The sequence below is a fragment of the Lactuca saligna genome, chromosome 4, assembly GCF_052625555.1.
Source record: "Lactuca saligna cultivar CGN05327 chromosome 4, ASM5262555v1, whole genome shotgun sequence".
NCBI classification, from domain to species: Eukaryota; Viridiplantae; Streptophyta; class Magnoliopsida; order Asterales; family Asteraceae; genus Lactuca; species Lactuca saligna.
The window spans coordinates 275,226,118-275,244,058 of record NC_136420.1 but is presented as its reverse complement, the minus strand read 5'-3'; the positions used below and the strand labels follow the sequence as shown (position 1 = coordinate 275,244,058).

Sequence of the window (17,941 nt, the reverse complement as noted above, 5' to 3'; positions counted from 1 at the left end):
TTTACCACTTACATTTTTTTGAACCCCGCACATGATGTTCACCAATTTCTTTAATAATTAAAACAATTAGATGATTAATTATCCTATAACTCAACTAACATGCAAAATTAAACTAAGTGCAAAAAAAACGAAAAGAAATTCAAACCATGCTTGGGTTGCCTCCTGAGAAGTGCTTCTTTTCGTTGGAGTCTTGAGTCGGACTCCATGCCATCTCATGTTGAATTTTTCAGAGTATCCACCAGCATTTGCACCTTTTGCTCCTTCCATTTCCATTTATATGCTTGGACTTGTCTAAGGTACGCCTTTTTGGAATTTTTGTTTTTACCCTTTACATCTCCTTTTTCGAGCTTCCTTTTAATTCCCTTACTTTCCACATGTTTAACTTCTTCATTTTTGAGCTCCACGGTAACCATCCTTTTTTCGCAATTGAACTCCTTCAATTAGAAGTAACATCCCCTTCATCACTAGACACCAATTCTTAACTATCTTCACTCATCCAATATGTTGGAGTTTTATAAGAAATAACTTCAGTGACCATAGGAACAGATGCTCTCGGTTTGGTGCGGTTGACTTGCCAAATATCTTCATCCATAAGGTTTTCTAATTCCCTAATTTCATTCTCTTCATTGACAATGAAAACTTCATCTTGAACATCACTCTCTTGGAAACCATCTTCTACTCCAAAAGTAGCTTCATCATTTCCCACTCTCAAGGTAAGCTTGGATTCGCGAATATCAACCATGGTACTAGCAGTATTAAGTAGAGGGCGTCCAAAGATAATTGGAACATTGTTGTCTTCATTCATGTCCATTATGACAAAGTCAATCGGAAAAATGATTTTTCCAATTTTCACTAAAATATCTTCTATGATGCCTCTATGATATATCACTGAACAATTGGCCATGTGAATTGTCATTTTTGTAGCCTTCAACCTTGGCATATTGAGATTTTGATAGAATGATTAAGGCATTAGGTTTATGCTAGCCCAGAATCAGCTAAAGCATCATTCTTCAAATTATTCCCAAATTCACATGGAAGAGTGAGGCATCCTGGATCTCCAATCTTCTTTGGTAACTCTCGCATTATCACTTTAGAACAATGCTCACTTAGAACTACTATGAAATTCCTTTCTAATTGCTGGCGAGTATTTATTAAATGTTGCAAAAACTTGGCATGCTCTAGAACTTTAGATAATGAATCAATGAAAGGAGTATTTATTGGAATACCCTTTACTTGTTGCGTAAACTTAAAATGCTCATATTCCAGTAGATTAATTTTAGCTAGGGAAGGAAACAGTAAAGGAGGAAGCTAAGTAGGAAATGGGTTCTCCACGTCGTGGATTCAGTGTTTCAGGAAGTTTATTTTCTTCGAGTTTCGACTTCTTTGGATTTGATTTAGACTTAGATGGATCAACTTGTAGTACTTCAAGGAACTCATAAATGCTATCCTCTTCGATTTCTATTTCCATGACATGTTCTTGAGGCTTTTTTCTCAGGGATTTTCGGAGATAATTTATCCTGTACTAGAGTAGTTAGTTGATCTAGTTGGACTTCAATATTTTGGATTGATGCTTGGTGATTTCTTAGCAAGGCTTGCAGTTCCTTCATGATATTCTGATGTTCCCTTATCACCGCATCCATTTCATCGTGCCTTTTCTCAGAAGCCTATATAATTCTATGTAAGATAGATTCAATATCAACTTTTTTCTCGGTAGGTGGTTGTTCTTTTTGTTAGAAGCCTCGGTCAATTTGCATATACTTCTCTTCCTTCTTCTTCTTGTATTCATCATATGGTAACCATTTCCTTTTTGGTTTCCTCTAGTTTTCGTAATAATTATCCCCACTTGAGTAGCGAACTTGCACCTTTTTATTTCCATGGTCATCCAAGTGGAAATCTTTTGTTAAGTGTGGACCATTACACCTTTCACAACCAACTCTAATAGCATGAATTGATTGGTCCATCTTGGTCATTCATCTATCCATGGTGTAAAGCATAGCTAGTACAACAGCCATGTCTTTAGAATTTCCTCTCCTAATTCATTTAGTTCCATCATGTCTTGGATTATGGTATTCATGAGAATGCTTTGAGAACTCTTTAACCAAATCCTTTACTTCACCCAGATTTTTCTTTGTAAGTGGTCCTTGAGAATCAAGGAGTTTCCTTGTCATGACATTCACCCCATCATAGAATATAGACATTTATTGTTGTATGTTAAGTCCATTTTGAGGGCAGTTTCTTAATAACCCTTTATATCTCTCCCATGCCTCATAAAGTGATTCACCTGGTTGTTGTTCAAAGTTGGCTATTGACTTCTTGAGTTTAGCTATTTTTGAAGGAGGGAAGAATTGTTCCAAAAATTGCTCTCGCATCCGTGCCCAAGTAGTAATTGCACCAGGTGGAAGTGCTTTCAACCAATCTCTTGCACCTCCATTAAAAGTAACGGGAAGCATCCTTAACAATATAGTCTCTCTTGGAACATTCGGGACATTGAAATAATCCGCAATGTCATTGACCTCATCTAAATGCTTGTAATCTTCCTCATGATCCTTCCCAGAAAATGGTACATCCTTAAGTGCAGTAAGAATGTGTCCCTTTAGCTCGAATGTTGTAGTGGTAGGAATTGTAGGTTGTAGTAAACCAGGACCAACATCGTCTCTTATCCGCTTCTTGGATATCCCCATGGACATATGAACAATGTCTAGCATCTCGTTCTTTAGCTCATCCTCAGAATCACTTTCTTCAAACTCAAGTTCTGTACTGTATTCAGTTTCTTTTTGATTTGGATTTTGTTCAAAGCTTTCTAATTTGTTATCTTCTTTCCTTTGGCTACTTGACTCACCCATGTTCTTTCCTTTCTTCTTCCTAAAAACTGATTTAAGGTCTTTAAATGGTGAGTTCTTTGGTGGTTGGTCTTCTTTCACGTTTTTATTCGTCTTTTTGTGGAGGGCCGACTCTAGATCTTCAAGCGGTGGTACCAAAGGTTTGTTGGAACCTCTTGTCATGAACTAGTGCAAAATAAACAAAAATAAAAACATAAAATTGAACAAAAACTAAAAAATAAAAATACTAAAAAAATACTTTCCTAACTGAACCCACGTCCTGTGCTTAACGTCCACATCGTGGTTTCAATTCTGAAACAAAATTAACACAGTAAATTAACGTTTTGCAAGTTTTACCCCACAAAAGGATCTACTAACTCACAGAAAATAAATTAACAATCAAATAAGCCGTTCCCCGACAACGGCTCCAAAAACTTTATGCGTGAAAATATCTACACCTAATTTTACCTACTCTCGTCGCAAATAGTATAGCACAAAAGTCGGGTATCGAACACAAGAAACGAAATTAATTGTTTAACCAACTTACTATTAAATTAATCTAAAATTCTAACAAAAGTAAAATGGGTTTTTTTATCTAATATTACAAGCTTAGATGAACTTAATTTATAAATGACTATTCAATCAAATTATAAAATCACTTCTATTAGTTTGAATCCACGTTCCCTCAATGGTTTAAATATTAATTATGACAATTCCCATTGGTTCCCAATTAAAATATTATTAGCAATTTAATTTCAAATTTACCAATATTCAATTAATTCATGTAGAGCTATGCATGGTCACACCAAATTTAACACGAAATCAATTATTAGATAGGATTGGAGCTATGTAAGATTGAGTTAAGAAACACAATTGTGGTCACATAATGAGTTCTCTAACACAACCACATTCAATACTTAGCTCTAATTATATAATGTTCACTAGATTACTAGGTAGTCAAATTCATGCAGATTAATGGTCATTAAACTACACAAAATGTGAATTAAAACAATCAAGTATCAAGTTAAGCATGATAGGTATAAACAATCACTCATAACACATTAACCAACTAGGAAAGTCTAAATTAATATAAATAAACCTTGAGTTCTAGCTTCATAAAGCTAACAGAAGCAGTTAGATTTAGCTACTCATCAAAATAATCACACAAGTAAACTTCATATTCAAAGACATAGTAATGTACTAGACTATAAACAAAGTATGATCTCCTTCCTCTTCCTAAGTTGAAGCTATGGGATTTCTGACTTTTATTCTTCTTAAAAACGACTCATGGAACTCTATTCTTCCAAAAACGAACCGCCAAACCCATAAGTGTTATATATATATATATATATATATATATATATATATATATATATATATATATATATATATATATATACTTGTCATGAAATTACATTCCACATCGTGGAATAGGGCTGCACGTCGTGGACTTAGATCAATCCTTATCGGGCAAGGATTTCGACTTTGCACATACTCATCTTCTGGAATTTTCCTATCCACGTCGTGTAAATGATATCCACAATGTGGAAACAACTATTTTCGTGGGTTTTCTTCTCTTCCAAAGTTTCTTCTTTTGCCACTTTTAGTCCTTATTCTTCAAAATGAATTATTTTGGCTGCAAAATACAATTAAATCTTATAAGTACCATTATTTTATGCAAATAACCAAAATATGTATAAAAATGTATTCAAATATAGCGTAAAAGTACGTATAAATATGGCAATATTAGCGAGTGACATAAAAGATCGGGTGGCACCCGAATCAAACAATACCAAAGCTGATATACTGTTCACTAAGAATGATCCTATAATAAAAAAACATAAACATAAGCAATAATCAATATAAATAAAGAGATAAGGGAAAGGTACATACCCGTCAGCACGTTAGGAGCTGCTCGTGCCTCCTTCTCTGTCAACTGAAAAGTCGTGCTCTTTGCCACAGGCGCCTCACCCCGGCCCTGACGGCCGTCAGTAATCCTCAATGTAGCAGGGGCAGGTGCTGACACATGCCCTGCTACTAATAAACTCGGGCACTGGGATGACTTGTGTCCCCTCCATCTGCACTGAAAGCAAATCAGGTCTGATACTGTCGTCATGGTGGTAGTAGCTGTACAATCTCGGCTAATATGTCTAGTTCGGCCGTACTTACACCAGCTTGGACTCCCTGTCTTGCACGCCTCGTTGTGCATCCTGTCGCATTTGCCACAACATCCACGACCCTGCTGGCTCCTAGGTCTGTGATTTGACACCTTGGGATTCTTGACCACACTCCTTGTCTGAACCCCCTTGGGTTTCCTCTTACTCTCCATCTGTAAATCCAACTCCCTCTCTCGAGTTGTAGAAATCATATCCTCCGGCGTCTTGCAACTGGAGTGGCTCACAAACTGGCGGATATCACTCCTCAACATCTCATGATACCAAACCTTTTTCATCTCCTCGTTCGCCACGTACTGCGGAACGAGAAGGGCCCTTTCCGATAACATCAGGGTGATGTCAGTCAGCCTCTCAGTCGTTTACTGGAGATCCTGGAACTCCGTAGCAAGTTGTTGCACCTCTATTAGAGGTGCAAACTCGGCCCTGAACCTAGCCGTAAAATCACTCCAAGTCATAGCATCAAGAGCTGCATCATCACCAATGGAATGTTCGACCTCCTCCCACCAGTCACATGTCCTGTCCTTAATCAGATAGGATGCAAGACGAACCTTATCCCCCTTGGGAAATTTTCTAGTGTAGAATGTGTTGGCGACATTCACCAACCATCTAGTGCTCACAATGGGGTCCCGAGCCTCATGGTAGTCGGGAGCTCCACAAGCTCTAAAGTCCCTGAAAGCCAGTGTGCGTGAACCTGTCACGAACGTCACCTCGGTGCGGAAAGCACTCAACCTCTCATCCAAAAGCTCTAAAATACCCTCCTAGATAGTGATGAAGATCATAGGAGTCTGTTCCAAGATACTGCGCGTGACCTCAGAGGAGATAAACTCCCTAGTTTGGTCGTTTAGCTACTCGACTCCTGATCCTAAGCCAGATCGCTCAGTGGTTCCTGAATTGCCGATTGGTATAGTGCTTAAAACCACCATTCTGAAAAACACATCATAATAAACATCCGAATACTAGTCATATCTCGATGGATCATCTATATACTACAAGTTCCTTGGATTCATCTCAGCCTTCCTTGGCTCGAGTATGGATCCTCTGCTTTCAGTAGTACAAGCCCATACTACCTTGCATATCTATTCATACTTTCCTCAAGAACTGCCTTGACTTCACCGAGTCCCTTCTACTACTACTGTTTCATGTGCTACTCTCATCCTAGCTTCGCCTTAAGGTAATCACCATGCCACTCTCCACCATCAGTTGTAGAAGAATTCCTTGTTGTCTCCCCTAAGTAGCTCTCAAATGCCATCACATATCACTAAGACTAGATAATTCTTCGAATGAGACATCCTACCCTACAATGGTTAGACTCAAACAAGAGCTGCAAAATACAGCTACACCTAAACTTCTAAAATTATTTAGTCCTGGCAATATGTAATTTAAGTTATTCATTTACTAGTTAGTGAAAGACAACTAGAACTCCTAAAAGCACAAAGCCAAGAGCATTCGAGCATTGTGTTAATATAATCAAGCATTTACTAATCAAGCCATCATACTGACTAATATGTACTAACATGCAGTTCATAAAGCTGATAGACGTATAACAGGAACATAAGGCATCCTTCCTAGATCCTTAGCCCTAGTCTAGCATGCAGTTCTCATAAACATATCATAACATAAACTTGTATGGGTAATTTGGGAGTACTTACTTGAGCTTGGCTGATTTCATGCACCACACCCTTTTCTTTTTTTCAAAGTTTTTTTTTTCTTTTTCTAAAATTCTCTTCTTTTCCTCAAATTCATTTCTATATAAAGGTTTTCCTTTTGAATATTCAATACCAATTTCTTAGTTTGAGTTCAGACACACCTGAAAGTGTGACCGAAACCCTCAAACCAAGGCTATGCTACTAACTTATAACATCTCAAAAATATAGTCCACAAATTTCGTTTTAAATCATTTAAGAAAAACCCATAATTTGTCAAACTACATAATAAAATCAAAAGTCATGTATCTCAAACTTCATATCAAAATACTGTATCAAAACCATGTGTAAAAATATCAGATGGTAAAACATCCCAGGCTGAAAACTGAGGTATGTGCAATGCAGTAATCCCGAGCTCTTCCCTTTGCTATCAGAATTACCTGAAACCAAAACTGAGAACTGTAAGCATGAATCTTAGTGACTCCCCCGAACTAACACATACCATACACATAATAGCATACATTGGGCATTGCCTAATATATCGGGACATGCCCGACACCAGACGAATCCAGCACCGGGCCCTGCCCAACATCGGGCGCCTCCTGGCATCGAGCCCCGCCGAACATCGAACCGAAGTCTGACATTGAGGCCCGCCCGGCATCAGGCTCCGCCTGGCACCAGACCGAAGTCTGGTATACCTATAACATATCAACAAATATGTAATATAACACATAACATAAACATATAAACTAAACCATCCTCGGGCTTGCATCGGCATCGGACCGAAATCCAAAACATATAACACATAGCATATAACTAAATATTCATCGGGCTTGCCCCGACATCGGACCGAAGTCCGAAACACATTGCAATACATGCAAGAATCACAAAGACATCAAGCATAAAGACCTTCATCGGGCCCTGCCCAGTAAAGGACCGAAGTCCGGAACACATAAACATATAAACTACATCGGGCTAACTCCGACGTCAGACCTAAATCTGGCATATGATAATATACATAAACGGGCAGGCATTGGTGCTATGGACCCGTTCCTACTGGAGGAAAACTCACCTCTTAAGCTGGTTGCTGATATCTCAAGTGAGGAATCTCTGATGGTTGCTCCAAAGACTTCCCGGCTATAAATTCACAAGGAAAACATAGTCAAAAACTGAAAATCCTTCTAAGGGTAAACTGAAAATCCATACCCCTGGTCAAAGTTAAGGCTCTGGTCAAATTCAAAGTCAAGGTCAACTTCGAGTTGAACCAACTCGTCGAGTTACCTCCTAACTCGTTGAGTTCCTATGCTATTCAGACTCATGATAAACCAAGTTAAATCATCAAGTCCTTTTACAGACTCGTCGAGTTCCACCTGGTACGAAATCGGGACAAATCGACTCAACTCGTTGAGTCCCCTTCTGGACTCGTAGAGTCCCTATGTCTGTTTGGGCTATCTTGATGGATTAAGCCACAAAACTTCAGATCCAAGCTTCATACTTCACATAAACCCTGAAAATGTGCTTTTAAGGGTAAAGTTTCCATCTATGCCTGTTAAAACCTCCTCTTAATGGGTTTAGCTCAAACCCTAATTCCTGGGGACCTAAAACTTGGTCCTTAATCCATCCATACACCAAACTAATACTTATAATAACAGATCTAAACCCGTAATACCACTTGGACACGTAAAGCTCCCACCTTTCACTTCATGGATGCCTTTTTTGGGCTAAAAAGGCCAATATAACACTCTATGTATTGCATGGGGGCTATAATGGCATAAAGTTTTCACATTTATGCCTTAGCAACCCTAAATGATCCTAGATCTGAACGGACCCATGCTTGGGACGTCCAAATTCCAAGGGTCAAGCTCTTTGAACCAAAAGCCTCAAAAGTGGAATAAAATAAGTAGATCTAAAGAATAAATGATTAGGTTATAGACTTGATTACCAGAAAAGGAAGGGAATGAAATGTTGCTTCTTGATCTACAATCTTCTTTTGAAGTCCTCAAGCTTCTTCTTCCTATTCAAGATTCAAAACACATAAAAACACTCAAAAATGGCTCACACACTCACACAATTGTAACATCCCGAAACAACAGGTAAAGCTATTTAACCCTTCTATTTTTCCAAGTTGTCAAGATAAGTCGCTTGGTGATATGTTAGACTTGTGAGTACGCTGGGCGTACTGAGGAGTACACTGCACATACTCGCGCGCTTATTTTGGACGCAGACTCACTTGGGTACGCTGGGCGTACTCAGGGTTACGCTGGGTGTAGCGAGCCCAGATGTAAACCCTAATTTGGGGCTTGAGCACTATAAAAGGAATGCTATGGCTTCAACCTCAGCCTCCATTCCAGAGAGTAAAACCCTTATAGAGAGTCCCCCTTCATTTTAGCTAGTGTGTTGGTGTTCTAAGCTTCTAAGTGTCATGTCAAGGTGGTGGAGGAAAAGAAGAGGTCATTTTAGATGCTAGAAGCTTGTGGAAAAGAGTAGATCCAAGCTTTTCAGAGGTTGGAGTTTCTTCCTGAGGTAAAAAGCTCAAAAATTACCTTGTCATTTATGTTGTGTGCTTCTTGGACCAATTTCTAGGGTTTTTGGTCCCAAGATGGAGACTTTATGAGCAAATGGTCTCCATTGGCCTAGATCTATCATATTTGAGGACTATAAGTGTTGTATGTTCATAAAAACACAATCTTGGACGTAAATATTGAGCTATGCATGAGATCTAGACCTTTAGAGGAGGAAGGAAAGAGGTTTGAGTGTGTAAGGACCTTTACAGCCATGCAAAGGGTTAAAGGTTCCGACTTTATGGAATAAGAGTCTTTAAGGGAGTCAGATCTGGAAGTTGAAGGAGTGTCTTAACCGTTTAAGACCAAAATCTATGAAATGGCTCAACTGGGACTTACGATGGGCGTAACTCTCAGTACGTGCAATCTATGAGGTTGAGGCCCCGATTCTCGTTCACTGGCGTACGCCCCGCGTACAGAGAGGGTACCCACCGCGTATTACCTCATGTTGACTTTGATTGACTTTTAGGGTTTTGGTCAACCTTTGGACTTTTCGGTCAGGGAGGGGTAAAATGGTTTTTTACCCTTCTGTGGAAATTGTAGAATGGATTTAATCTAGCCTTAAGAGCCGTTATTTATTTGAGAGTATTGTTATGTGTTTAGGCGGCGGCTAGATTAGTATGATTCGAGTGCGAGACTGTCCGAGATACCGAGGTGAGTCTTCTCACTATACTGTACCTGGAAGAGTACCTATGTGTGACAGGAAGGTCTTGTATGTTATGAGATGTATGTGTTATATGTTGTTATGTGATATGTATGTGTGATGTATGATAAGGACCGAAAGGTTGGGAGGATACGGACCGGAAGGTCGATACGGGTAGGACGGGAAGGTCTACTGGGATTCGAAACGGAAGTCACCTGAGACACTTGGATCGGAAGATGCTACAGAGTTATGTCCTGGAAAGGCGTATGTGTTGTATGTGGTATTTTGGGGAACTCACTAAGCCTTTACGCTTATAGTATTGGGTTATGTGTTTCAGGTAACAGTGAGAATCGCGGGAAGGCGCCGACCTGATCAGTACACACATGAGGAGTTTTACAAATTATGATCTTGGGATGTAATGTTATGGGTTATTATGTGATACGATGTCATTTTTATAACTATTATAAATAAAAGTGTGTTTTTAAAATGTGAAAAATTGTTTTGAAATTTACATTGTTACAAGTTGGTATCAGAGCCTTGGTTTGAGGGATTCGGGTGCACCTTCGGGCGTACCTGAACTCAAACTGAGGATTTGAGAGATTTTCAAAATAAAATTCACGAAATCTTTCTCAAAAGTGAAAGGTTTTTGAAAGAGCAATGCAGAGCAGTGTGTACGATCAGCCAACGCCCGAACGGTGATTTCCCAAAATACCCTTACGTTATATGTTATGAGATATGATATGATATGTTATGCATGCTAGAGTAGGCCAGGTATTCATATTAGGACTAGAGTGGCCTGATTTGTGATGCCTTAGCCTAGCAGATTTCTGCTGCTACGAGATGCCTTGAGAGTAAGTAGGTAGAAGTGAGGAGCTTATGAGAGTTCTACTGGATGGTAGCCAATGTATAGCAAGAGTAGAGTAGTTGTGATCTGGGATCCAAGGCGGAGGACTTGGGGTGAATACTGATGTGGTGTGGTCGGTAGTATAGGGCTCGTACTACTAAAGACACCGGATCAGTGAGCAGTCCAAGTAAGAATCCTTAGGATACTAGGGGGCAAGTAAGGTTGTGTTATCGAGTGCGAGTATGCTTGAACAAGTCTTTGATGTTTTTATGTTGTATTTCAGAGACACCATGGTTAGGACACGACACACACCTGAGAGTAGCGGTGTCAGCGACGAGGATATCCGTCAGTTGATTTGTGAGGAGGTGGTTGCGGCCATACGAGCTTAGATACCAGAGATGTTTTGGTCTATCAAGACCAAATTGATTGAGAACTTTGATGAGCAGTACGCAGCAGTGACTGAGGCGGCGGCTGCAGCAGCTACTGCCGCTGTTGCTGCTGCCAGGCCTTAGGGAGGTGACTCGTTCTTGTTTCGGGAGTTCAGCAACACGAAGCCACCTGAGTTTGATGGGACACAGGATCTAATCGCTACGAGCTACAATGAGATGGATTTCTGATATCGAGGATGTTTCTACACGTGCTCTTGCCCATAGTATTTGAGGGTACGGTTCACGCTGAACCAGCTTCGCTTAGGAGCGAAGGATAGGTGGAAGTTCGTGACGACGAGCTTCACTCTTGCGGAGATTTTTGAGGTGACCTGGGAGAGGTTCACCACCATGTTCAGAGACGATGATGTTCCCCCTATAGAGAGGGAGCGGTTGGCTCAGGAGTTCTTGACCCTCAAGCGGGGTAAAAATTTGGTTACTGTGATTACCATGAAGTTTCATGAGAGGGCGATGTTCTGCCCTGAGCAGGTGTCTACTGAGCAGGCACGCATGAGCCGGTATTTGAGCATTTTGAGGAGGGATATTCGGGAGTTCGTATCGAACTCGACTTACCGGATATTTGTTGAGCTTCAGCAAAATGCCTGGAAGAGGGAGATTGAGTTGGAGACTCAGGCCAGGGAGGAGGCCAAGTCTCAGGGGATGGATAGGTGGTCGGCATAGTCTCAGCTGGCAGTCAAGTGGGCAAAGCCCGCTGATTCGAGATTTGGAGGCCAGAAGTGCCGCACCTGCAGAAAGTGCGGCAAGCGACACGATGGGGTTTGTCGATCTGGTGCTTGCTATAAATGTGGCAAGGAGGGGCATATAGACAAGGATTGCCCCAAGGGATTCATGGTTTGCTTACATTGCAACCAGAAGGGCCATCGGAAGGCCGAGTGTCTACAGTTACAGGGGATAGCACAGGGAGCACAACAGAGATCTGCCCCTACCGCCGTGCGCGCTACTGAGGTTGGGCCGATGAAGGCCGAGGCACTGAAGGCTCGCAGGATGACCTTCCCGTTGACAGCAGAGGAGGTCCGTGCAGCGCCCGATGTCGTGGCTGGTATGTATTCTTTCATTTATTTATGTTGAGATTGAGGTGTTGTGCTTATATTATGATATGCGTAAGTACTTTTCTTGTAAATTCTGTACCTGCTTTGGTGTTATTTGACTCGGGTGTAAGTCGATCATTTGTTTCCCTGGCATTTAGTTAGCACATCAGTATCCGACGAGGGGCAATGAGTCGGCCTCTACGAGTTTCAATATATAATGATCGAACGGTGTATGCTACAGATGTGATTCGAGGATGTATACTTGAGATATTCGGTGTGGAGTTCCCGATAGATCTGGTCCCGATTGCGATGGGGGAGGTATGTGTCATAGTGGGCATGGATTGGTTGAGCAGATTTGGAGCTGTTATAGACTACGAGCGTCAGTTGGTGACGATACGAGACCCTAGTGAGGAGTACTTACGGTGTATGGCGAGGGTACCCGATACGGGTCAGCGTATTATTCGGCTTCCAGAGCGAGACAGAGTTTGCAGCAGGGCTGCAGCGGGTTTGTAGCCTATGTGATGGACACACGAGTGGCCGCTGGGAGGCCAAGTTCGATTAATGAGGTCCCGATAGTGTGCGAGTTTCTGGATGTTTTTCCCGAGGAATTGCCAGGTGTGCCTCTCGAGAGGCAAGTAGAGTTCCGTATCGATTTGGTTCCGGGGGCAGCACCTATCGCCAAGGCGCCTTACCACCTTGCGCCACCAGAGATGTAGGAGTTATCCTTGCAGCTTTAGGAGCTGCTGGGGAAATGGTTTATTAGACCGAGTAGCTCACCTTGGGGAGCGCCGATCCTTTTTGTCAAGAAAAAAGATGGTTCACACTAGATGTGCATTGATTACCGGGAGTTGAACAAGTTTACGGTCAAGAACCGTTTTCCGTTACCGAGTATCGATGATCTATTCGATCAGTTGCAGGGGGCGTCTTGGTTCTCCAAGATAGACTTGAGGTCAGGATATCATCAGATTAGGGTTCGGGACGAAGATATCCAAAAGAGGGCGTTCAGAACTCATTATGGTCATTACAAGTTCGTGGTGATGCCTTTTCGGCTCACCAATGCACCGGCAGCACTCATGGATCTCATGAACAGGGTGTGCATGCCGATGCTGGATCGGTCAGTGATCGTGTTCATTGATGACATTTTGGTGTATTCGAGATCTAGAGAGCAACACGAGGAACATCTGAGAGAGATTCACGGGGTATTGAGATCGGAGAGGCTTTTCACCAAATTCACCAAGTGTGATTTTTGGTTACGAGAGGTCCAGTTCCTCGGACACCTCGTTAACCAGGATGGGATATTGGTCGATCCGACCAAGATTGAGGCGGTTGTGAGATGGGAGGTACCGAGGTCACCCACCGAGATTAAAAGTTTTCTAGGGCTGGCCGACTATTATCGGAGATTTATCAGGGATTTCTCCAAAATCGCCGTGCCTCTCACCAGGTTGACCTGGAAGGGTGTTACTTTTTCATGGGGTCCGGAGCAGCAGACCTCATTTGATACACTTCCCCAGAGATTCTGCGAAGCCTCGGTGCTAGCCCTCCCGGAAGGGATGGAGGATTTTGTGATGTATTCAGACGCATCGAAATTTGGGTTTGGTGCAGTACTTATGCAGATGGGGCATGTGATAGCATATGCGTCGAGGCAGCTGAAGCCTCATGAGACGAGGTATCCCACCTACGATTTAGAGTTGGGGGCAGTGGTGTTCGCCCTCAAGATCTGGCATCACTATTTGTATGGGGTTCGATGGACCATCTACACGGACCACAAGAGTTTGAAGTATTTGATGGACCAACCCAATTTGAATATGCGCCAGAGGAGATCGCTGGATGTGGTAAAGGATTACGATTGTCAGATCCTGTACCACCCGGACTAGGCTAATGTCATACCTGATGCCTTGAGCCGTAGGATGGAGAGCGCCCCGATTCAGGATATTTGTATGTGGTTAACAGTGATGACTCTGGTGTTGGACACCATTTGGGAGGCCCAGGCAGAGGCCGTGAGACCAGAGAACCGTAATAGGGAGCAGGTGATTGGGCAGGTGTCGGAGTTCATTACCGATAGTCGTGGGTTGATGACCCTTCAGGGTCGGATTTGGGTGTCGTATGCAGGCGGAGCGCGCACCATCTTGATGGAGGAGGCGCATAAATCGAGATTTTCGATCCATCCTGGGGCCACTAAGTTGTATTTGGATTTGAAAACGGATTATTGGTGGCCGTGTATGAAGAGGGATGTAGCATGGTTTGTTGAGAGGTGCTTAACCTGTCGCAGGGTTAAGGCTGAGCACCAGTGACCGCATGGATTGTTGCAGCCACTGGAGGTTCCCCAATGGAAGTGGGAACATATTTCTATGGATATAATCACCAAGTTGCTGAGGACTGCGAGGGGTGTCGACACAATTTGGGTGATCGTCGACCGGCTGTAGAAGAGCGCTCACTTTCATGCTATCTGTGAGAACTCTTCTTCTGAGAGGCTGACAGAGTTGTATGTGAGGGAGATGGCAGCACGGCATGGAGTGTCGATCTCGATTGTATCAGATCGGGATGTACATTTTTCTTCCAGGTTCTGGAAGAAGTTCCAAGAGGAGTTGGGCACGAGGCTGCATTTCAGTACCGATTACCATCCACAAACGGACGGACATATTGAGAGGAGGATTCAGACGCTTGAGGAGATGCTTCGGTCATGTGTGTTGGACTTCGGGGGAAGTTGGGACACGTATCTGCCTTTAGCTGAGTTTTCTTATAACAACAGCCACCATTCGAGCATTGGTATGCCTCCCTTTGAGTTGTTGTATGGGAGGAGGTGTCGGACCCCCATCTGTTGGGGAGAGGTAGGGCAGCGAGTGATGGTTAGCACTGAGATAGTGCTTCAGACAATAGAGCAGATACAGCAGGTCAGGCAGAGGTTGTTGATAGCTCAGAGTCGCCAGAAAAGTTACGTTGACAGGCGACGATCCGAGCTCGAGTTTCAGGTTGTGGATTTTATACTCCTAAAAGTGTCTCCATGGAAAAGAGTGATTCGATTCAGGAAGAGGGGCAAGCTGGGGCCTCGGTATATTGGGCCGTTTAGGGTGATTGCGAGGGTGGGCAGAGTAGCATATCGTTTGGAGCTACCTGCGGAGTTGGGCCAGATTTATGATAACTTCCACATGTCTCAGCTGAGGAAGTGTATAGCCGACGAGTCGACAGTAGTACCGTTGGAGGATATCCAGTTGGACGCGAGTCTGAATTATGTTGAGAGGACGATCGCAATCTTAGATAAGAAGATTATGGTTCTGAGAAACAAGGAGGTGCACCTAGTTCAGATTCAGTGGCAGCATCAGAGAGGGTCCGAGCTGACTTGGGAGCCGGAGTCGGAGATGCAGGAGCAGCATCCAGAGTTGTTTTCGACATGAGACTTCGAGGGCGAAGTCTGGTTCTAGTGGGGGATAATTGTAACATCCCGAAACAACAGGTAAAGCTATTTAACCCTTCTATTTTTCCAAGTTGTCAAGATAAGTCCCTTAAGTAAAATGTTAGACTTGTGAGTACGCTGGGCATACTGAGGAGTATGTTGCACGTACTCGCACGCTTATTTTGGACGCGTACTCGCCTGGGTATGCTGGGCTTACCCAGGGTTACGCTGGGCGTAGCGATCCCAGATGTAAACCCTAATTTGGGGCTTGAGCACTATAAAAGGACTGCTATGGCTTCGACCTCAGCCTCCATTCCAAAGAGTAAAACCCTTATAGAGAGTCCCCCTTCGTTTTTAGCTATTGTGTTGGTGTTCTAAGCTTGTAAGTGTCATTTCAACGTAGTGGAAGAAAAGAAGAGGTCATTTTGGAGGCTAAAATCTTGTGGAAAAGATTAGATCCAAGCTTTTCAGAGGTTGGAGTTTCTTCCTGAGGTAAAAAGCTCAAAAATTGCCTTGTCATTTATGTTGTGTGCTTCTTGGACCAATTTCTAGGGTTTTTGGACCCAAGATGGAGACTTTATGAGTAAATGGTCTCCATTAGCCTATATCTATCATATTTCAGGACTATAAGTGTTGTATGTTCATAAAAATGCAATATTGGACGTGAATATTGAGCCATGCATGAGATCTAGACCTTTGGAGGAGGAAGGAAAGAGGTTTGAGGGTGTAGGGACCTTTACAGCCATGCAAAGGCTTAAAGGTTCCGACTTTATGGAATAAGAGGCTTTAAGGGAGTCAGATCTGGAAGTTGAAGGTGTGTCTTAACCGTTCAAGACCAAAATCTATGAAATGGTTGAACTGGGAGTTACACTGGGCATAACTCTCAGTACGCGCAACGTAAGGGGTTGAGGCCCCGATTGCTGTTCACCGGCGTACGCCCCTCATACAGAGAGGGTACACGCCACGTACTGCCTCCTGTTGACTTTCGTTAACTTTTAGGGTTTTGGTCAACCTTTGGACTTTTGTGTCAGGGAGGGGTAAAATGGTCTTTTACCCTTCTGTGGAAATTGTAGAATGGATTTAATCTAGCCTTAAGAGTCGTTATTTCTTTGAGAGTATTGTTATGTGTTTAGGCGGGGGCTAGATCAGTATGATTCGAGTGCGAGACTGTCCGAGATACCAAGGTGAGTCTTCTCACTATAATGTACCTGGAAGGGTACCTATGTGTGACCGGAAGGTCTTGTATGCTATGAGATGTATGTGCTATATGCTATTATGTGATATGTATGTGTTATGTATGATAAGGACCGGAAGGTCGGGAGGATACGGACCGGAAGGTCGATACGCGTAGGACCGGAAGGTTTACCGGGATTCGGGATGGAAGTCCCCTGAGATACTTGGATCGGGAGATCCTACAGAGTTATGGCTTGGAAAGGCGTATGTGATGTATGTGGTATTTTGGAGAACTCACTAAGCATTTATGCTTACAGTGTTGTGTTATGTGTTTCAGGTACCAGTGAGGATCGCCTGATCAGTACACACATGAGGAGTTTTACATATTATGATATTGGGATGCAATTTTATGGGTTATTATGTGATAAAATGAATTTTTTATAACTATTATGAATGAAAGTGTGTTTTTATAATGTGAAAAATTGTGTTGAAATTTACGTTGTTACAACAATGCTTTAGGGTTTCTTGGATTTTGGTTTGGTACACGGAGGCTGGAAGTAAGGCCATCAGGTGGTCATTAAGTTTCTTAAATAGGGTGGAAAACTCCAAAATTAGGGTTTCATTCTTGCATGCCTACTCGCTGAGTTGAGGACTTTCAACTCGTCGAGTAGACGACTTTAAACCTGCGTCTAATCCCGCTTCTACTCGACGAGTCTGAGGCTCCCAACTCATCGAGTAGCTCTACAAAATAAGCAAAAAAAAATAAAATTTAAATGCGTACCAGGAACGAGGCGTTACAAATTAATAGATTGCTATTACTCTTTGGAGATGTCTAGAAATGTAGTTTTTCATTTTGTGCTTTGTAAGGACAAGTTCCAAATTTTTATTTATTTTCAATAAAAGTGAAACTTTGGTTTATTTGGTTGCCTCATTTTATATCTTTCCTTGCAATGGCATTTATGTAAGTCTTGATTACATTTCTAATATTAGTAATATTAATTGTGGATTTAATTTTCATAATATCCCTTGTGGTACTGTCATAATTGACCAAGTGAAAAGAAATATCAAAACCAACTAGACAAATACTTGGTGTTGTATAATTTGCACTGTATATGAGAATCTTGTTCATTGGAAAATTATGACTAATTCATTAATCACATGTCTATGTGAGTCAAGTAAAGTACTAATGGATCTAGTACATGTTGATATGGACTATTCA

The 17,941-nt window shown here is 42.1% G+C and overlaps 1 non-coding gene across 1 annotated transcript; it reads left to right on the top strand.

Annotated features, from left to right (window-relative positions):
- The first annotated feature begins 2,214 nt into the window (after nucleotides 1-2,214).
- On the top strand, nucleotides 2,215-2,321 carry LOC145044467 (small nucleolar RNA R71). Its single transcript, XR_013681417.1, has one exon. It is a non-coding gene; the product is annotated as a small nucleolar RNA R71 (small nucleolar RNA).
- The last annotated feature ends 15,620 nt before the right edge of the window (nucleotides 2,322-17,941 follow it).